Source organism: Melospiza melodia, chromosome 6, assembly GCF_035770615.1.
Source record: "Melospiza melodia melodia isolate bMelMel2 chromosome 6, bMelMel2.pri, whole genome shotgun sequence".
Classification (NCBI taxonomy): Eukaryota; Metazoa; Chordata; class Aves; order Passeriformes; family Passerellidae; genus Melospiza; species Melospiza melodia.
The window spans coordinates 68027516-68050269 of NC_086199.1; the positions used below are offsets into that span (position 1 = coordinate 68027516).

A 22754-nucleotide genomic window follows, 5' to 3' on the forward strand; every position below is an offset into this window, starting at 1 on the left:
GGTAGTTTCACTACTTTGGGTGGTTTCACCAAAGGGCAACAAGTGTAGAAGGAAGAGAGAGGAACTGAGAACTGAACAGAAAGCATGGACCCCTGGGAATGCTTTAGCCCAGCCCTTCTATGGTCTCAGATGTGTGGGAATACTCTAATGAATTAAAGCACTAGGAACTGCTAAAGACCACTGTAAAGTCTTGCTTTCAAACAAATTTCCCAATGAAATGGATAAAAGAAAATATGAGATGAACAGAAGCTTTCCTGTCTGAGGACCTCACACTAAGTATTTGGTTTATTGGCTTTTTTAGAGTTTTAGAGTATTTTCAATCCAAAATGGAGCCAGATGTGCAGGGAGTCAGTTTATAAATTTCCAGGATATGTAGTTCAGCCAAGAATGAATTTGACGAAAGTGAATTTATCAGGATGATCCTAAGCGATATCAGGATCGGGAAGACAGCCCTCATTCTGCCTGCCTAGTGTGCCCATGCCCTCCTTCTGCAACCCTTCCCTTCCAAGCGTCTGGGCAATGCTGTCAGACCTTCACCCACCATGGGCTGTGACCAGTCAAGGGCTCTTCCACCAGTCATTACAGACCATGCTGAAACAAGAAGCAGGGTTGCAGACAGTGAGTCTTTCCCTGCTCCCTGGATTATTTCCCACTTCCCATTCCTTTCTTTGATGGGGAGGGGGAAGGGGAAAGCCAGGCAGTAAGGAGAAGTACCCGTGCTGTCCCTATAGCATGCAGAGGGGAGATACTGGATTACTCCATAGTGACAAACTGGTGTGTCACAAGAAATGCCTCCTCAAGTAAGGAGGCATGGGATGACCAGGCCTACAGCCACCATTGTTTAGCTTCAGTAATTCAGCCTTCAAGCCCCTTCATCTCATTTTAAATAGGCAGAGAAGGCCCTCATCGTGCAGGTCAGAAGGTAACATTTCCTTCTGTGTCGATCTCTGCCTCTGCACAGGAACAAGCAAGACATAGGTACTGCAAGATTTTATAAAAGAAAAAAAAATGAGGGGAAACAGGCTGGATTTACTTGTAGTCGGAAACAAATTTATGTCTTGAATGAGTTTCCTAAAATGGCATTTCTGAAAACTTTGAGTACAATGCAGCAGAGGTAGAAATAAACCTGCAAAGGGCTTTCTGTCCTGTAAGATCTTCTGACAAAACAGTGGCATGTGTGTATGATAAGATTTTTTTAGAGAAATCAGCAGAAACAAACTCAGCCTAAAGCCTGGGATGTCATATCCAAGGCTGCTGCATAAGAGTCTCTTTCAGAAGCTAATTCATGATGTTGACAGCAACACCGCACCACTCAACATTCTGTGTGTGGCATGGGCAAAGCTTTGGGAAGCCTAGCTTTCCCTTGGGACATGTTTGGTTAGGTGAGATGCAGGACAGTCACCTCTCACCATAATACCAATTTGTCAGGCCTTTGGTAGTACTTTTTGCTTTTGCTAAATTCCAGATAAATCCTCCATCTCACTCTTTGCACTTTGTGCAGAACAGAAATTTTCCTTTGGACATCAAATTCCAAGGGTAATCCTCCTACACTTGGGAAAAAAGACTTTGACTTGAGGCTAGACACAGCCTCATGTGCTCCCTGTAGCCTGTGGCCTCTAATACCCCTAAAGCCATGTGCCATGAACCAAACTTCCTGGTTCTTCTTCCAGGACTGAAGCTCCTGCAGTAATCACTAACAATCTTTAAATTCAAGATGCTGATTTGATTTAAAAACTGAAAATAGCAAGATGGATCTGTCCCACCCGCAGTGAAATTTGGTAACTTACTTTGTCCATCCTTCTTCCTCTCTTCTAATTTTTCTTCTTTGTGCAGTTCCTCATTTAGACTGCAATCTCCTTGTGTACAGCACGCTCTCTTATACTGAACCATACAGCGCTGTGTGCACTGAACTGCCTCCTTTCACTATTATTTAATGTTTACAACATTTGCTGCTGCACAGGTGGTGTGGTAACTCCCTGCTCTTCTAGAAAATTCCAATAGTCATAGGACTGCAATGCCTAAGAAGTCAATAATGAAACATTAAAAGAAATATCCCTTCCCAACATGATCTTAACTGTGAGCTGCTAGCATTAGCTCCTGGAAATGGCATGGCAAAAACTGAGGAGCCTAATAAATAGACACTCTCTTTGGGTGTGCTATTATTAGAATCACAGACAACAAATTGGAAATCCAGCATTTATCTGCATCTATTCTGAGTGTATTAACTGTGTTGACTGTAGCTGTATTGATTGTCTGTCAGAGTAGCTTGGGAAAGCTGATATCGTGATACACTGCAAGGTCTACACTGAGAGATGGCGTGTGGGTCATTTGGTTCACCAGCAGAGATTTGGCCAATGTGTCTGCAGGAATTGTCTGCAGCCTTGTGTGTGATCTCCTGGTCACTGGGAGAGGTCAACTAGTCCATTATACAGAAGGAATCTGTATAGAAAGGGAAAAGTCAATGCATCTTTTTATGTGATATGTGTAGACTCAGCACTCAAACAGTGGCCAAGCCTAGCTCGCACTCATCTGTTTGTGTGACCTTACCTGGTGCTTTGCCACATCAAGGGAGACATTAGACTTTGTCCAGGAGTCCTCCATTCTCATTTCCAGTGTGCATGCAATGGCAGGTGAGAGCTCTGCTGTGTCACAGCACTCAGAGGGCGGAGTTGAGGTCTCATTGCAAAAAGCAATGTATGCAACGCAGTTCTGAGTCTCTTCAGTTTCCTTGCTTGCTTTCGCCCACTCTCTGCTTCTCTACTTCCTGAAAGGTAAGGAAGGAAATTTCATTTCCTCTAAACAAAGTTTTGGGGATACCAAGTCATACCAAGTCTTCTTCAGTTCACGTAAACATACACACCCCTAGAAAAACCCAATCCTTTCCACGTTGAGAGCCCAGGTCCCCACACTGGATTTCCTTCACTGTCTTGCACACTACTTTCCTCTTTGTGCTCCTGTGTTTACAGGTACCAGCAAGAGGCTCCAAAGAGGAGCGAGGGAAGGACTGTGGAGTAGCCTGGACCACTGACTACACTTTGAAAGGTGGAGAGGATAAATGTGAAGAGAGCACATATGACAAGAAGGAGACCTGAAACAAAGTGCCCCAAAGCCCTGTGAGGTATGGGTGTTGGTTCTGAAGTTGATCAACTTCTCACATTATTTTTCACTGCTTTCATGTACCCTATTCCTTTGGGCTCTTTTTACTTTCTACAGTGCTTCAGGTCCTCTGAAATCTCTTTCATTGCACCCACACTTGGTGCCTCCATACCTTCTGACACCTTCCCCTTCTTCTCCTTGCAGCTCTGTTTGCAGCTCTCCTCCCTTGTTTCCTCCCACATGTCCATCCCAGCTTTACCCTTCTGCTTCCCACATCACACTTGGAGGTTATTTGACATATCTATGGGCAAGTTAGAGCATGGCAGGGCTTTGAGGCGTGGGTGTACAATGCACACAATGGCAGCGCAAGGGACAAGAGGCAAGGGACAGCTCCAGGCTGCTCCTGGTGTATTGGCAAGGGGATTTACAGCTCTGGAAATTCACAAACTCATTCTTGGTCAAACAAGAGTGCCACGTGAAGGAAAACAATGTCTGCACAACACCAGGTGGCTCTGGCTAGAGATAGGCTTGATGCCCAGCAGAATTTCCCTCTATTGCACTAACACAGAGGGGAATGGGAAGTGTTTCTAATTTGTCCTCTTAACTGCCTACCTGGCCTTCATTCTGCACCAGGCCTTTCACCATACTTCTGAGCTACAGCCCCAGCTCTATTCCCTTCCTTTTTTTCCTTCTAACTCGCTCACTCTAATTGCTTTTGTGCCTCCAGAATCCTCTCCTTCCTCTGCTCTCTTCCAGACCCCTCTTCCCTCTGCATCCAGCCAACCCAACCTGCCTCTCTGCAGCCAGGGCACATGGCTTCCCTCTGTCCACCCTCCCCAGAATGTAAAAAATTTAGAAACTTCAGAATAGTTTGTGCTAAAGGGATTTTTTGTCAGTGACTTATTGGAGTAGATGACCAAATTGCTTGTTTTTCTTCGACTGCATTCACTTTCCTTGCTCCAGGTAACCTAATCCTGTTGTTTTGAACTGTCTTCTATCTTCTCTCAGTAAGTCATTACTGATTTTTCCTGACTAGTTACGTTTCTAAAACAACATTGGACTGTTTATTTTAGAGAACACACAAATGTTGGTTAAAACCAGAGATAGTGGGGTTTGGACAAAAGGAGCTCTTGTAAAACATGAGAAGCATGTTTATCACTCTGTTCCCAAAAGCTGTCAAGAGAAGTCACCTGCACAGTGCACGGGTGCTGCTCAGGTTTAGCCAACAGACCACGGCACCCTGTGATCCACGTGGATCACTTAGTTGTTTTCCCAGCAAGCTGCCTGGAAACCTTCTTGCCTCAGCACGTCTTTCTTCCCACGTGCAACTCACTTTCTTTGACTGGATAGTTTGCCACAAGCTCGTGTGGGGACCTAAGGTCAAAGGTCAATCACCTTTGAAGGAGAGTGTCATCACTGGTGCTGAGCACCAGCAGAAATTAATATCAAGGAACAGACCAGTCTGAACATGGCCAAAACATCTTTTGCAAAACGATGATGAGGATGATGATGACAACAATCATAATAGTAGTACAAAGATGAATGAATACATGAATGAATGATTCATACAATGGCCCTGCTTTCAGTCTTTATTTCTCCCTCAGAACTAAGAGTGGAGCCTCTGTGCACACAAATGACATGTGAGATGCCCATCTCAGGCAGGCTGTGCATCTGCAATTTCTAGCTCAAATGACTCCAAATTTGCTCCAAGTGGTTTTAGCCAGGGCCGCTGGGACGTTCATCAGTATTGCAAAAATCAGATCAAGCATATGAATATTGGGGTGTGTTGCATACTTCCTCATTCAGCAGAATATGATGCTCATTCCTTACTAGAGCAGAGCAATGCACACTCTCCAGGATGGATCCGAGTGTATACAGTGCTGAAGTATTGTAAGTAATAGATGGTGTACCCAAAAGTGCCTAGCTGCAGTGGTGATTAATCATTTAGGCCCTGATCCTGCAAACATGCATGAGTTTAATGTTACTACTATGAGTAATCCCCTTGATCTCAAATTAGATTAGTCACAGTCTTAACACTTGGCACGTGAATAAATGTTTGCAGGGCTAGAGCCCTATTTATGGCCTGATCTTGCAAATTATTACTGTCTAGCACTGTGCCTCTGTTTCTGAATATTTTCACCAATGCAATAAAAACCCCCAAATGCTCACTCTCCTGAACTGTGAACGTTGCAGGATTAGATCTGCTATTTGGTGTGTATGTACAGCTCTGCATGGTGTAGGTCATGGATAGATACAGCTGTATCTGGCCATGAGTGTGTGCCTTGATGCAAAGCATGCAAAAGCTGATCACCATCAATGTTTTTTACTGTCCTTTACCACTGGTTCTAAGATATAGGTCTACCATCTACAGTGTAAATGGAATTTTTCTCCTACTTTTTTTTTTTTTTTTAAGAAAGGAAGAGAGATACATTAAATCAGTTTTGCTAACTTAGGATGAGGACAATAAGGAACCCAATAAGCAGCTTGCAAATTTAAGTCACCAGTCTAATCAAATTCCTCTGGGCTGCGGTGTCCTTTCTGTGAAATCAACCTGCATTAAAGCGGCTGGGTTGCTGTTTGTGAATGTACCATCTCTGCAAATTACCGCTGCTCCGTTGCATTGTGTTTGTATGAATGGGGGTGACATGTGCCTGCCCACAGGTCCACGTGAGAGAGGTGGGGTGAGGAAGGAAAGATATTTTTAAAATGAATCTAGAGGGAGAAAGTGGAAGCTGTGGCTTCACAGAATGTGAATGGTATCCTAAAATAACCCCTGTCATCTGCCCACCCACCCACTGCCAAAATCAAGGTGCAGCTCTTTCATTTAAAATTAATTCTTGGCCCCAGAGGGTATCGATAGATCAATATCTTGTGCTTCTGATCTCTTGCGGGCCACCCTTCAATGGCTCATGCAAGGGCTAAAAACAGAAAGATGCAACACAAAAGATACCGCAGTCAGCTCAAGCAAGGGGGATATTTTTAGATCAGAAAAGGGAAAGGAGGGGAGAGGGAGAGAGAAAGGAAAGAGAGGGAGAGAGGCTGGTCTAGGGTTTGCAATCTAATTTAGTCTCCCTCTTCCCCCCCTCCTTTTTTTTTCTCTCTCTCTTTTTTTATTCCATCGGTGGTATTTTCCATACAATCTGATTTCTGCCCGCTTGGCTGGGGGGGCTGGGGGGAGGGGGGTGGGCTGGCACAGCAAAGCCAGGCTGAAGATTCTGGAGTTTTATGGCTCATTCCAGCTAGTGGCTTCTCTCTGCCAGTTGAATTAATTTGATACTATTTTTGAAAGTCAGTGTTTCTAAGGGAGACCTAATGACGCAATGACGTCAATGCAGGTCAATAGCACACACTGGAGGAACTGACTGTGCTACCGGGAGCCAAGGGCTGGGAGCCCGCTCCAGCAGCCCGGCTCCCGCACACACATCCCCGCCGCCTCCCCGGCCACCCCAGCCCCCCGCGCCCCTCGGGGGCTGTGGCAGTCACCTCCCACCACCCCCCCCCCCCAAAAAAAAAAAAAAAATCTGCGGTGAGAGGCAGAGTGGTGAAAGAGAAGCCCACCCTCGCTACCTGCGAAAGGCAGCGTTATTGTGGCGGTGCAGGCGCCCGGAGGGAGGCAGGCGGGGACACGCGTGTGCTCGGGCCGGCCGGGCCGCGGGCTATAAATAGCGGCGGGTGCGGGCGGCGGGGCCGGGCGGCTCCGTCCCGCGCGCTCGCTCGGGAGGTGCCGGGCTCGGCGGTGCGGGGGCGGCGCGTGGGCGGCGGGGCGGGGGAGGGGAGGGGAGGGGAGGGGAGGAGGGGGCTGCTGCTTCTCCCTGTCTCCAAGTCAGGCTCTGAACACCAACTGGCTTCTTTTTTTTTTTTTTTTTTTCTCCCTCTTTTTTTTTTTTTTTTTTTTTTTTTTTTTTTTTGCCTTTCTCCTGGAAGAGTGCAGGCACACATTACGCGAAACCCACAGCCTTTCGCGATACACAGCTCGAAACGCTCTAGTTTATTTATATAGCCCCTCCACCCTCGGCTCTTCCCACCAGTCCCCAAATTCCCTAGAAATCCAGCTAAGGCGTGGGGAAGAGGAGAAAGCAGTTTTGGAGGGGAGGGAGTTATTTATTTTTGTTTTGTTTGGGGATTGTTTTGCTTTGTTGATTTTTTTTTCTTTGCATACAAAAATAAGTGAAGAAGATTTTGCAAGGTAGGTTTCTCTGTGCGTGTGTGTGTGTGTGCGTGCAGGTGTTTTCCTTTTGCTTTCTGCAAAGTTTTCTGATTTCAGTTGTTAGATGCTTTTACAAGAAGTAGACTTTTCTGATTTGTTCGGCTGCCTGCCTTGGAAAAGACTGGACAGCGTTGCATTCCCCCTCCTTGTGAAGAGTTCTCTAGGCTGTCGTGTCGTGTGTCCTGTGCATTTGATGTTCCTGCAGGAAAGCATGCTAGTTTGCAAGCTCAAACTGCAGGCAGGGAGCTATGCATTTAAGACCCACACACACTTTTTGTAGAGGCTGCAACTTTCATTTTGTCACATTTTGGGGTGGGGGGAGAAGAAAAGCGTCGAGTCACTCGGGAAACGAGCTTGCAAATGAAATTTTAATTGCAGAAAGAGTCAAAGTCAGCAGTGTTGAAGCTTAAGGAGGATGGGAAGGAGTTGACATTTCTTGCATAGAGAATTTGCTACCACTGGGAATAGACTGAGAGTCCATAGTGGAGGGGGGGAATAGGTAAAACAGTAACAAAGTAAATGATGAGGCAAAATTCTGATGCAAGTGATGCAGGAAAGGCTGTGAGAGGCTGTTACAAGCTCTAACCACCTGTAGAGGGAAATCTTTATACATAGTAATTTCTGATAGCTGATCTATAGAGAAACTAAAGAGAATTACAGGTTCCAAAGTTTGCTGCTCTGCAATGTTCAAGCCAAGATGCCAAAATTCTTGGTTAATTCTTGGTGGCTTGCAAATTGCAGATACTTCAAGAGAAGTGGGGGCTTAGCAGCTACTGATTCTTAGTCTCCACCTTGGCTGCAGCCATCTGTGGTGCACATCCTGGTTTTCTTTACTGCTGCTGTACTCGACGTGGTTATCAAGAGATATCTTGCCTGAGAAGAGTGGGTTTGATTTATTACAAATTTCAAGCAGGTTTTTTAATTGGAAAAAGTTGGATGGTCTTCACTGTCTGAGGGGAAGGTTTCTAAAGTAGCTGTAGGAACCAACTGGTCTAACCAGTGGAAAACATTTTTCCCTTCAGAGGATCCTGCCCAAGTTGTGCATAACCAGAAGAGTAAAGCCTTGTGACAACTGCCACAGGGCACAACGTGGGTAATGTGTCGCACCTTGGGCCATGCTTTTTCTTCTGAGGAGTCTCAGGGCACTAGTCAGAGCAATGAAGTAGCCTGACCTCAGAGGGGACACAGCATGCAACTGCAAGGTGGTGACCAAGTGCCTCAGAAGGGTGAGGTGGCAGTGGGAGTCAAAGCAGTAGCAGGTTGTGCAGAAAGTCAAAAGTGAGGTGGTTAGGAGGCAGCATTTTCCCTTCGCATTTGCTCATACACTATTTTCACCCCTTGTCATGAAGGACAGACCTGTCAAGAATGGGCGGCTGGTAACAAAGCATTCATTTCTTAATCATAGTCATAGAATGGTTTGGGTTGGAAGGGGCCTTAAAGATCATCTAGTTCCAACTCCCCACTGCCCACTTGACCATGTTGTTCAAGGCCCTATCCAACCTGGTCTTGAACATATCCAATACTTAATTCTTCTGATGCCTGCTGCATCATTGGTCCACCTCCCTTAGAGAAACATGGAGACCTCAAGTTAACTTGGATTTGAATCACCTCTACTGCCATCTGTTGAGCCCTCATCTCTCATTTGCCTCTCCAGCTGAGGAAACATGGAAATCCTGTGTTTTATTCCTATGAACCTTGATGCATGTGTCTTTGGGGTCATCTGAGTAGTGAGACTGCAGAAGGTGAAACAGCACAGGACAGTGCCACTCCCTTGTTTCCTCCATATAACATTACAGCAGCTGGAGTGCATCCCCTTGGGGTGCTATTTTGGGTCCAACCTGTGCCCTCATTATCTGCATTAACACCTCTGATTTTTGGTTCAATGATCTCGATCATCTTCTGGCAAAACCTCAAGTTGTTCCCACCCCTTTTTTACTGAGGTTTGTGCTTCATCTTTTCTTTTCTCTGTTCCTTATCCCAACCCCCAAATCTTTGATTGATCTGGATATCTGAATGTTTTGAAATGCTACCAGGTTTAAGCAGCTTCAGGAGTTCCTCCCTTGACACTTCAAGAAAGCAGCCAGTGGCAGGATGACTCTCGGTAATGCGTTTTCATTAAAATCCTTTCACTTCCTCCTCTCTGGGAACTTCTGAGGTCCTACACATGGTCTTCTCCATACAAACTCTCTTTAACCCAGATATTCTCACATCCACTTCACCTATGAGTCACTGCACTTTCTAGCCTACAATTACATTTGCATAGCTTGTGCAATAGAGGGAATTCTCCAGCTTGCACACTGCTCATCTACCCTCCTGCAGCTTTCCAGATGCTGCGTCTTTTCATGTCAGGTTTAGAAGGATTCTCTGTGTTGAAAGAGCTAACCACTACCTCTTTTTCTGCCCTGTCCTTTCTCTCTACTACCATCTCCTCCTAGTCCAACAGGGAACAGGCCTGCTTCAACACAGGATCTTATCCTGAAAATGCTTATGTTGATTTAGATGCTTGTGCAGAAGGATATTCCTTATTAAGACTCCTCCCAGTTTTTATGGTCTTCTGCTACTCCTGAGTTTCTCATGTTAAACTATGTGCCGTGATGCAACTGATCTCAAGGAGACTGCATAAACCAATTCTAAAGTGAAGTTTTTCTTTAAGAAGGTGGTTGTTTATGTCACCATACAGCATATTAAGTGTCAGGTGGACAGCCATATAGATGAAAATCCTGTACTTCTTCTCACAGTACTTCTCCAAATGGTCTTACCAAGAATTGCATAGTACCTCTGGAGATCTGGATACATTCTTCTTCATAGTAAATGGGCAATGAAAGTACCACTTTCCTATGAAAAGCCTTCAGAGAGGCAACCCCACACTACCTTATAAACTCTGGACACAAGAAGCAAAACTCTTTCTTCTACTAAACTATGCATTCTGTAGAAGGACTGGACAAAAGATCAGTGCTGGTGAGGTAGAGCAAAACAGTTTCTTACTTGGACTCCCTTTTAATTTATAGAAATATGAGCAAGAGGACACAAGTCCACAAACTGTCTGACAGAAGGACTGCCCTCTCTCAATTTCACTGCAGACCTCTCTGAAAGACACTCCAAAATTCAGTGACACCTATGTGCAGTCCCACTGCCCAGTTAGTTCTCCTCTGCTTTCTTAATTGAAAACCTAGTATCAAGACAAGTGGCTCCACTCATCCTCATACTCCTTGGAGTATTTTTGATATTTTTGACATTTTTCCCCTTGAAATACCTGGATCACAAATAGGATTCAAAGATTGTTTCAGCCCTCATATTTTCTCTATTGCATCACATTCTTGCAGATTATTGCTGTGTAGAGGCTTCAGTTCTTCCTGCTTTTCAGACTTAGCCAGCTTCCCCATTGACTCCCACTGTGAGTGGAGGCCATGCATCTTGCTCTTACTGCTTGCTTACTTCCCACTTCTCTTTGTACTACCCAAGGTCTCCTGCCTATGAACTTGTCTGTCACTTTCTGTAATCCTGTCAAAATTATCTGCACAATATAAATACTGTTATTTATAATATAAATTATATGTTAACTCCATAATATAATTTATAATAGAACAATAATAATTCTGCAAAATATAACTGTTCCAAAATATAAAACCATGCTGGGACACAAATAATTTTCCTCTGTTTTTCACGGGGCTCTGTTTTGTGCCCTTCCATTTGATTTGTAACCTCATGGGGCAGGTATTGAGTCTTGTTCATTCTTTTGTCCAGTACCTGTCACATCACAGATGGGTAGGTAACAATGACACAATCTGTCATCATTTTTACTTTTCGTCCCCCCTGAATAACTATCCAGCTTTATTTTAATGGTCCATGCTGTTTTGAAGTGTTGACTCCCAGCTAGAATGTTCTGCATTCTTACTTTTTGATTCTGGATTTGCACAGCATCCAGTAGGATGGGAGCTTAATCTGAGATTGCCAGCATATGATAATGGAGCTCATGTTTGAAAGTTTAACTTGTGACGTGTTGCTAATGTAAGGAGCAATCAGCTGATACAATATTAACATTAACAAAAATTAACACATTTCTAAATTTAGCTAAATATTCATTCTCAGTCTTGAACAACAACTCAGAATAGCTTTTACATGCAAACCTTGAACTACTCAGAAAATCATTACCTGGAATGTAATTCAGACTTTGTATCTCTGTTCATATAGCCCCATAATAATTGCAATTACTGCAAAAGCAGCACAAAACAGTGATCTGTGAGACATTTGCATAACTATATGGGTTTCATCCCCTGGCTCTGCAGCAGGCATTTATAGCAAATATGATAATAGCCTGCACTTCTCTGTTGCTCATCCATGGATCTCCAGATATTCTACTAATACTCTGTAAGATCTGTATGATACTTCTCCATCCAGTTCACATCATGAGCTGTGTAGGTATTAATACATGTCTCTTGTCATTAAAAGGATGTACAGACAGCCACAGCAAGGACCAGACAGAGCTGCTGCCCATCCTGTGCTTTGCAGGGGACAAAATGGAGAGAACCACTGTAGTTCCCCTACCTGCAGTTTGCCATATATTGGCTGGTGGTAGTGGTTTGATCAGGTGTGTGCAAGGCAGTGGTGTTCCTGAGGCTTTCTAGAGGGCCTGTACTCTTTCAAGTAATGAAATGTGTCCTTCTTCCTGTGAATTTCATGGCATGTCCTGTCTTCTCAGCGATAGCTGTTAGTCCAGCAGCTGTGACAGTTTTCCCTAGGGGAGCTGAAGCATGTCTTAGCAGTAAAAACTTATAGATGTTTCTGCTCCTATGCCCAGCCACATGAATGACCTCCTCCCAGTTCATGACCAAATAACACCATGTACTAGCAGACATAGTCACTTATTGGCAAAGTAAAAGAATTTGAATTCTACCATGTTTCTGTTGAGAAGATCCAACATCTGGGAAAGTAAAAGCCATTGGTGCTTGCCCAGCTGGTCCTCCTGGGACTTTCACAAATTCTGCACACACCGATGGTTTGCCAGTCACGGTCAGGGAACCAGTGGCTTAATTTATAAACTGCTCATAGAAAACACAGCTTGGATCTGAGCACAAAGAGCTTGGATCTTGGTGCCACTTATAGGGTTGAACTTGCTATTAGCACACAGTGCATAAATGTTAACTGAGGATAAAAATAGATGTTCAGACAAAAAGTCATATGTGATCTAGATCTTTTGATCCATTTGTGTTTTAATTTTCCTTCATGCTATTGAAAACTGCCAAATGTTTCTGCTTTACTGAATGTGGATTTCTCTAACTTGGGGGTCCAGAGAGATAGGAATTCCAGGACTACTGAACAGTGTGAATTTGAGACTTTTTGTTACCCCAAAAGGTAAGTAGAGGAGTGAATGATGAAATCGCCACCCTGTCCTTATTTGAATATGTGTTACATTTTCTGGCTGAGTAGCAATTTTTTGTTGCAATTTTTGATAGCCACATCGAAGTACATTATGAGGAAGAACAAATCAGAAGCAACAAACAAGCAAAGAACGGTGTTACAGGAGCACCATAGGTCAGGATAAGAGCTCATAAGGCCATGTCTTCATAACCCTAGGCATCTCACCTTGTCTTTTACCTCACCATCTAAGAAATGAAGCTAAATTAATGTATTTTCTTTTTCCCACCTCACTGTCTTCTGCCTTGAGAGGACTTGACTTTTTTTTTTCTTTGATGGATCCTTTGGCTTCATGATTTATTATCTCAGAAAATAAATTCTTCCTAAATTAGTTCGATATCACCCTATCCATATCCCATTCTCTCTCACTGAATGTAATACTGGATAGCTTGAGGTAAAGACTGACACAGATTTTTGGCATTTCTTCATCACAGCCTTCTCTTATTTTCTACTTGTTCAAGTTCCTGTATAATTTACCTTGAAGTGTTGTCTTATATTTTTGGTCTTGTTTACAACTCTTTCTTTAAGGTGGTTGCCAGATACATGTGCACATTATGTTAAAGGTCGTGGGTCTTATTCGTGACAAGTTTCATTTTAAAGGCTAATGAAAATCAAATCTTAGTGTAAAGGCTCATCAAATTTGTAGCAGGATTCCTCAAAGGTTATGCTCCTTGTATCTGAAGTATGATGCTTATTCACTGTATTTCTTCCATAGGTTTAACTTTTATTAAGAAGTGATATGAATTTCTTTTGATATCATCCTCAATATTGAGACCTTAGTGCTTCCACCAGCTTCATTATGCTAATACTTTTCTTCTTTTCATCCCTGTTATGCAGAAGTATGTCTCCAGGGCCTGATTTTGCAGCCATTGGAGGAAAATCCAGTTTCTATCCTTCTACATGTTATAGCAATGATATATATCTATAATGTAAACAGAAAAGATAATGATGACAAAGCAACCCACGTATACTGACATTTCAACCCCAAACTCTTCAAGGTGTTTATTAATACAATCTCTGTAAGATGGTACTTGCACAAGTTGTCTATTTATTGGTGTCCTGGTATATGCATTTAGGTTCTCAAAATGATCCATAAATTGAAGTCTTAATAAGTCCTTGATCTTCTGACACAGGTGAGATTTTCTTTACTAATGTACTGCAGTTTCTCATTCTGATGTTGGAAGTAAAGTGTTCCTTTCCTCCTTTGGCTTCCTTGCATGCTCTAATCTCTGATTATTTATAATATTGCTGTCTTCTTACTGATGACTTTTATTGATTATCTCAATGCTATAGATATCTTCAAGAACATCCTCTTTAGGTGAGTATTGTCTTATCTTCATTTCATGAGTAGATATGCCAAGCATATAGTGATTGGCACTTCATCTAAAATTTGAGGAAGACCTCAAAATTATTCAAGGAAAAAGCCTTTCCATAAGAAATTTCAGATCAATATTTGTTGTAGCAAATTTGTGATTGGAAGAGGAATATCTAGATTCTAATCCTCTGCTTTAACTAGCAATTACTCTTCTTCAGACCTTTCACTAGCATATACTCCACCACCTATAAAAAACAGCAAATTGTTGAATAGATGTTGCTCTAATTTATTTCCATTTCAATGTGATTGCTCTTTCTTCTGCACTCTATGTTTTCCTGTTAGAAGAGTTAACTAGTAGAAGTTATGGATTAACCTGAACCTTTTATTCAAAACGATGAGGTGAGTTTGTGAGATCCTAGTATATCCTGGTGGCACTTCACTTCATTCTGTTTCTGTTTATCTTCTGTTCTCCTTATGTTTGGAACATATCACATGTCTTTCAGCTGCTTGGGTAAACTAGGCCAAGAACAGACTTGAAATGTTAGTGGGAGTAAGACTGGGTTAGGAGAATATTTTATAGCAATTATTTTATTGAATGGCTAACAGGTGAGCAGAACTCCAAGTTCTGAGGAAGTAACTGTCAAACTACAGCAAAGCCAAATTGAGAAAGAGGTGGTGCTTGAATTTGCTGGATCAAAACCCTGAACAAGTTATGAAAACCACTAAAAAATAGTTTTATTTTCAAAGTATACTGCTTTTAAAGTGTCATAGTTGGTTTGAGCAGCAATTTTGTGCATGCTAATGTTTTACTATTAATAAAAATAGTAGTATCCCAATGCGGGGCATTATCTATCAGGGCAGAGTCTGATAGGGAAATTTCCAAGAGTGAGGACAGTTCAATATGTGGAGCATATGTGTTAGAAACTGGGCTGCCCCTTTGGCATCTTCAGTAGCTATAGATGAAAGGTCATGTACCTGCAGGTGGTGGGGACTCTGCTGCTGCAGTCACTTCAGTCAGGTAACACTTTACAGAGGAGGAAAACATCCAGGATCCATTGCTTTCATTAAGACTTCATTGGCAGGGAGGCTTAATTGTTCAAAAATGAGATGGCTAATAACTAAAATATCGAGATAGAAGATTTTCTTTTTAGTGGTTCTAATGATCAGGAGAAATGGGAAAAATGGGAACTGCTGTTTGGTACATGATCACCTGCCAAACATTCTTTTCATTTTGGATAGCTTCCATTTTTTTTTTTTTTTTTGTGCAAGTGATTCTCTGGGCACTGGACATCACTTCAGCTAAGCCTTTAGCAGCCGGCAGGGTCCACAGGAGATGGTTCTGCTGAGATGGAGATGATGCATAGGGCTGGAGAAACAGGGGAGAGCAAAGGGGAAGGCAGGGTGGTTTTATGAAAATAAGGGTGAAAGGTGGTACTACAGCTTCCATGAGAACATGTTAAACCCATTGGTAGGAAGATCTAGCTCTTTCACTAAGACTAGAGAGCTTAGGAGAAAAAAAAACTCAAAAAAAACCCAAACCAATCCCCCATCCCCAACACATACAACCAACCAAAATCAAACCTAAATATCTCACACGTGTGACTGCAAGGAGCTGCTCAGGATGTGAAGCAGAGAGGGAATTCCAGGCATCTTTATGGCTGGAGAGGGCCCGAGGTCCAGGAGTTGCAAGGCTTGCCAGTATGCCCACTCCTGACCTGCCTCAGAGATCATCCTTGGTACACTATCAGGTTGATCTTTGTGACAGAGAAAAACTAAAGCTGAACAGCTTTCCTCTGCTCATGTGCACAAAAGTGAACACTACAGAGAAATGCAAAGCTCTTGGGGTGTGTGTGGGAGGGGAGAGAGTAGATGATCATCCCTTCCTTCCACAGTAAGCCATGGGTTATCTGAAAGCTCTTGGGTCTGAGTGAAAAAAGATAGTTTAGGTGTGCACTCCTCCATACTCAGACTCCTGTGTTCCCTAATGCTTTCATTAATCCAAGATGAGCTTTGTTGCAGCTCCTCAAAGAAGGTGTGTTGTGTGTCTGACACTCTGTCTGGGCTCTTGAGGTGTCTTGGTCTATCCTTGGTATAAGGTCTTTCCCTACAGTGGTATTTCTCTGCATCTGTCTGGCTTCTGGGCTGCTACTGCTATAAAGGCCAACTTCCCAGGTGTATATGGTGAAAACATGGTTTAGGTTGGGCTTTTCTCCTAGGTCTGAAGCACAACGTCTGTCCCGGTCCTGGGAAGATAGATTAGTAGCTGGCATGCCAGAGATGTGTGAATGAAAATGGATCTGCTCACTTCTACCTGAGAGTGTGTGTAGTCATTTTAAAATGCCTAATCTGTCTCTCCAAGCCTGACAGTGCCCATGATGTGATCTCACATGGGTGTGTGATGTCCCCCTCCCTGCGTGCTGCTGTATCGCTGTATCACTACCACAGCTTGCAATGGCATTGTGTGGCTGAGACAGAGCCGGAGACAGCCTTACCTCATTGATTGCAGTTTATTGACATTAGGAAATTCATTGTCTGCAAAAGAAGTTGGTAATAATTAAGTGAGTTAATAAATAAGGAATGTGTGTGTAATCTACAGATTAGACAGTAAATAACTTACTGGCTTCTTGATTGCCCCAGCATCGTGCTTCTCTCCTCATGCGAGGTGTGAAAAGGGCTGATGGTGGGCAGGGTATGGTAGGATATTCTCACCTGGTGAAGAGATGGTCCCATAAACCTTGGCTTTCCTTGGGATGCTTGCGTGTGTGCCTGAGCCTGTCCCCGGGGCGGGGAGGTTGTTTAATGCTTTTAGTGCCATTTCCCAACAAATGAGAGATGTGTTTAAAAATAGCAACAGCCCTTTGCGCTTGCCTTTTTTTAGGCATTTTAAGAAACAGCTGCATCCCTTTGACTGGGAGACAGGGAAGGCGATATGCTCTTCAAGGTTCTCATTAGCTCCCCTGGGACTGTGGAAGGGCTACTGCTGCCCTCCCCTCGTGGCTACATTTGTTAATTGACCCCTCTTCACTCGCTTAGTGGCAAGAGAGGTCGTTTCAGAGATGTGTTTTGCTTAATGGGAGCAGGGAAAGGTGTGGTGCTTAAAGAAAATCCCTCTCTTGGCCAGATAAACCCCGGATTTGTCAGCAAGACAATTCTCTTTTGTCTGGTTGCTATTGATGCCTGGGTTTGAGGCGGGGGGCTCGGGGGTGCGAGTTCGTGTCTGTGTGTGTACCACTGTGCAAGCTCAGGTTTAGCCATTTGCGTACAGACAATAGCAGCATTATAATTTTTAATTGCAATTTCATTTGATATTCTCTCCCTTTCCCCCACCCCTCTTTCTGTATAATCTGGATCATTGCTCTCTGTAGCTGATTCCGTGGGAGACCAAGCAGAGTGCGTGGGTGCAGAATATAGAAAGCCAGAGCCATAGAATCTGTTATTTGCGTCATTCTAGGAGACGGGGCTGTTTGCCTGACAAATATACAGAATTAATCCTGGTTTTATCAATATCTGTCTTTTGCTACAGTAGCCAAATACAAGTGTAAAGTGGTAGGGGGACTTGCTGCTGGTGCTGTTGTTGATATCGGGAGGGGGGGCACGCGAGGGGGGGGGGTGACAGGGAAAGACAAAAAGTGAGGATGCTAAAATATATTCAGCAACCCCCATGCTGTTTGCCTTACAAATATTCGGAAAACAGGCTTATGTTTCCAAATTGTTTTTTGTTAAAATTGGTAACCACGAGAAGGGAACTGGGGGGGGCGAGGGGGGGGCTAATGTTCTTGCAAGGTCTGGCTATGCAGATTGCTCTCCCTGCCTGTGCTTCTGCATGGGATATGTGTGTGGTTTTTAAGAAATATTTCCCTGTCCTCAGACCATGTCCCCCTCCCCCCCCCGCCCCCACCCCCCCCCCCCCCAGCCCCCTCAGGATTTTTGTGCAACTGTACAGAGAACCGCACTACACAAAATGTGGGGCTTGCTAATTAACTCTTTTCCTCGAATTGAAGTGCCTTACTGCAAGCACAAAGCTCCAAGCACAGACATCTTTTATGATGAACTAGAGCCTCTGAAGAGGAGAATCTGAACGTGACGTCAATAGCTGATAACTGACGCAGCCTTGCAAAGGAGTCTCAGGCTGGCTCCTTGCAGCCTGCAAGCCCTAATGATTCTATTTTTTCCCCAGTCCCCCCTCGTAGTGAATTACTAGAACGCAAACACACACACCCCTTTTTTTTCATATATATATTTATAGATCCTTTATTCTCCAAACAAAGGGGTTTTTAAAAGGGGGAAGAGGCAGTGGGTGGGGAGGGGAGAATTTTTTTTAAAAACAACCCTTCTTGGTGCTGGATGCAATTCAGTACATGAAACCATCTCTGTGTCTTGGCAAAGCAAGCATCCCTGCCTGAAATCCACATTTGTGCATGATGGCAAACTGGTGCATGGTGGTTGTGTTTTTTCCAAAGCCCACTTTATAAAGACTCCGGAGGAAGACAGACACAATAATGCTTGCAAGGCAACAGGCAGAAAGGCACAGAGACAGACTCAATGCAACTGTGGATTAGGGGTTTGTGCAATAGGACAGCATGGAAGGCGGTCAGTTTGGGTCGTTTGGTGTGGGTTTTGTTTGTTTGTTTTTGTTGTGTGTTTTTTTTTTTTTTTTTTTCTCTGCAATGATGCACCTAAAGCAAATGTAGATAGTGTTGCAGAAAGAAGCTGGGGTATGGGGGTGCATGGTTGGGGGTTGTTGTGTTGTAGGGGGGCAGACTAAATGCACATTTAATGTTTTGGACGTAGCGTTCCAGCAAAATGCCTTTGTGTGTGGATTTTTTCCCCAGTACCTGCTAAAAATAGCATCAGGGTTTTGATCGCGTTCCAGAAATAGACAGAGGGTTGCACTTGTATAAAAAGCGAGCGCGGGTGGAAGAAAACCTGGACATCACCGCAGTATTTTTTTTCCAACTCCTGTCTGGAAATTAATTGTTGGATTCTCCCCCCCCCCCCCCCCCCCACGCCCCCCTCCTCCCCCTCCCTCCCCTAACCGAGGAGTTCCCGTTTGGTAAGTAGTGATCTTTCCTGTGCATGATACAGACAGTGGCTGTGAGTCTTGTCTTTATTTTATGCATGCCTGGATTATATTTTCCTTCCTTTCTACTTTTCCTCTAAAGCGAGGGGGTTATACTCGTCTACATAATGAATTTGGTGCATGCCCGGAGCTCAGACAGAGGGAATTCTTGCAGAAAGGGGAATCACCCTGTCGGTAAATCTCTGAATCAATAGCGAGCTGCAACTCTCTCTCTCTCTCTGTCGGCGCTGTTGAGCCCCTCTCCCTGCCCGCCCCCCCCTCTATTTTCGCCCTCTGCGGGGGGAGAGGCAGAGCCGGCGGCGGGGCCGGGGGCGCAGGCCGGCCGCTCCCCGCAGGGCGGCCGCCGGGAGCTGTCCGCGCCCCGGTGCTGAACCCGCCGCTCCGTCGCCGCCGCCGCCACTCCCGCCACGGGCGGGAGTCGGTCCCGGCCCCGGTGTCCGCCGGGCGGGGGCCGCGCTGCGCCGCCTGCAGCGCCGCTCCCGCGGCGGCTTCCCCGCCGCCGCTCCTCCGCCCGGCGCCGCCTGCCCTTCCCGCCCGTGCGTTTGAAAGAGCCTGTACCTGATGATGGTGCTCCGCAAAATAAGAGGCTATAGGTTGCTTTATTTGGACTCACCCCTTCTCCTCCCACCTCATTTTTCCCCTCTAAGTGCTCACACTTTCTGCAGATCGCGTGTGTGCGAGCGTCTGTTTTTATTATTGCCCGTCCTTCGCGTCCTTAGTCATACCCTCACCAGCGGAGTTGGTGAAATGACTGAATTAGAGGCGAAGTAGTAGGGGATTGTTGTGGTGTATACGGAGTAGCTGTGTGGGGTTACCTCTGTGCTGCAACCACCCGTCACCCCCTCACCGCTTCTGGGAGCCAGGGAAGTTCTCGCTAGGCTACGAGCATGCATGTTCGCAGGCATTCCGGCTAGCAAAGGCATGTCATCAGATTGCATTAAAAGAGACAAGGAAACACCGTCTGGCACTCACATGCAGCACCGCGTTATCCCGGACAATGGTATCCCCTCCGAAACCGCCGTGGAAGGGGGCTTAGCCGCAGACTGAGACCTGCAAAGGATGAAAAACGCACGAGGCAGACAATAACCAAGGAAGGAGCTTCCCCCGGAGCACGTTTAGCCGTGGCCTCGCAGTAAAAGCAAGCTTAGAAAATGGTGCACCTACCACACAAAGCCCAGCAACAATTGCGGATCCGCAGACAATGGCATGATGCAGCCATGAACATCAGTATAGCACAGTACACTGGGCTGGGGTGAGAGCACCTCCTGGCCAAGACCGCATGCAATGGCTCTAATCTAGGCATACAAAAGACATAATTTCTTGCAATTAATCAAACACCAGCGCCTGAATTCACAGCACGGTACTCCACCCACGGCTCCTCTTAATGTCTAAACCGTCCCTTCCCCGAGCTTGCGTGGTCGTATTTACAAGCGGACCAGATATCTATTTTTTTTTGGTTGCTTTTTTAAAGCAAGGAAAAAAACCCTTTACAACACGTGTAGCCAATCATTGCAACTCTTAATATACCTCTACAAAACAGGCATTAAAAACAAGAAATGCCCTCCTTCCTCGCCCCCTCCCTCGCCTTCCCAGCCCTCCCCTCCTAGATCGTTGCCTCACTTGACACAATGCATAAGATTACCCTTAACTGGATCCTATTAAATAATTCAATGGTGGCGGTGTAATTTTGGTTGGAAACTGCACGGATTTCCAAGTCGTGACTGTAAAAGTGAGTAATGTGCTCTGGCTGCGTCATGGCTCCAGTCACAGATGGTTCCAAACTGAGGAGAAATCGTGACTTCGACTTGAGACGTCCCCTCTCCATGAAAAGACCATCCAATCACAACGGCGTCGGGGGGCAGCCGGACTCCGCGGAGCTCGCTTTCTCCTTGCTCTCCCGTCCGTGTGTGTGTGTGTGCCCGTGTGCCCGTGCCTGCGCGCGTGTGTGTATAAAATCCTCAACAAGTTGCAGAAGGGGTAGGGAGAGGAGGGGTTAATCCTGGGGAATCTTCTGCACCTAGTGAGATCGTGACCCTCCCACACAGTACAGTAACTTATATACACACCTGAAGGAAGGGACGTTTTGCTTTTGGGCTTTCCAAAAAAAAAAAAAAAAAAACAACACCAAAAACCACCAAAACATTGTTGGTGATGGTTGCACCCCGCGCGGGACTCCCCGGAGCGGCCAGGGACGCGCCCCGCCAGGTAAGTGTTGGAGGTTTTCAAACTTCTGCTGCCTGCGCTGCCCCGGCCGCCCTGCCCGTCCTGCCCGCGCTCCGCTCCGCTCCGTCGCGCCGCTGCCGCTGGTCTCGCCGGGGGCTCGGGAGGCGCGGGGCGTCGTTCGTGCCGCCCGGCGGGCAGCAGCGTCGGGAGGGAGCTGCGGCCGTGCGGGATGGGACGCGCGCGGGGGCGTCACGCGTGGGTTTCCCGTGCCGCTCGCGCGGGACCCTTTGCCGCCGCGGGGCAGTGGTGGAACTGCAAGTTCTGGAGTTCGGGCCGGGATGCGAGTCCCCTCGGTCCCCCGCGGGTCTCTGCCCCAGCTCGTTCGGGATGCCGGCGGGCGGGCGGGCCGCGACGGGGACGTGTGTTTGTCTTGCTCTCGTTGCCGCCGGGCACTGGCGGGGCCTCCGGTTCCCCGCAGGCTTTGAGGAGAAGACCTCTGGAGTTCAGTGACACGTCCTGGAAACTTTTAGCAAGCGGGTGTCCTCGCCGGCGGCGGTGGCAGGTGGCTTAGCGCCCAGGATGGCGCTTATGAGCGGAGGGGAGGGGACGTCCCGCGTCCCCCGCCGACCCCGAAGGGTCGCCCCTCGGGTCTGGCCGGGTCCCCGCGCTGAGGCGGCAGGAATAGGGGAGGAGGCAGCGGCAGGTCCCCGTGTCCCCGGCTGCCCGCCGCGAGGTGGCGGGCGGCCTGGGGCGCCCCCGCCGGGGGGACCGGCGGCTCTGCGCCCGGAGTAGCCCGCGGCGGGGCTGGTCCTTAGCTTAACGGCGCCCCTTTGGCAGAGGATTCCCGGAGAGGGGCTCGGGGAGCGGCAGAAGCGAGAAGGGATCTGGGCTGGCCCAGCCGCACTCTTGGACGTGCTCTTGTCGCGGATTTGGTGACTAATTGAACATGGAGGGGGCCTATTTTTCCTCCTTTTTTTTTTTCTTCCCCCATCCTTCCTTCTATCCATCCTTCCTTCCCTCCCGCTCTTCTCTCCTCTCCCTCTTTCGGGAAAAAAAGGAAAAAAAAAAAAAAAAAGGAGGAAAAAAAAAAAAAAGGCAAAAAAAAAAAAAGCCGAGCGAGGCAGTGTGAGGCGGCCGCTGATTGGTGGGTGACGATTTTAGCCCGCACCAATGAGAGGCCCGCCTGCTCTCTATTTATTTAGCGCTCAGGGGGGAGAGTTTTCTCTTTACGCAGCGCCCGTGCCCGGCGCCGGAGCCTCCGCGCGGATCGGGGCCGCGGACACGCCGCGCTCCGCCACGCTCCGCGGCCCCGCGCCGCCGGCCCGCCGCGGGGGGGGGGGGGGGGGGGCGGCAGGACACCCCCCTTCCCTCCCAGCGCCGCCTCGCCCCGGCGGGCTCCTGCGTTTCGGAACGGGACTTGGCGGAGATGGGGGGTGGGGACCCGGCGTGGCGGGGGACGGCGGAGCCGATCGCCCGTG

At 46.4% G+C, this 22754-nt stretch overlaps 1 long non-coding RNA gene across 1 annotated transcript in view; it reads left to right on the forward strand.

Annotated features, from left to right (window-relative positions):
• The first annotated feature begins 7069 nt into the window (after positions 1 to 7069).
• LOC134419518 (uncharacterized) overlaps positions 7070 to 22754 on the forward strand; it is a 75449-nt gene continuing 59764 nt past the window's right edge. The window contains exon 1 of the long non-coding RNA XR_010028074.1: positions 7070 to 7282. This is a non-coding gene — a long non-coding RNA (uncharacterized LOC134419518). The remainder of the gene's footprint in view (positions 7283 to 22754) is intronic.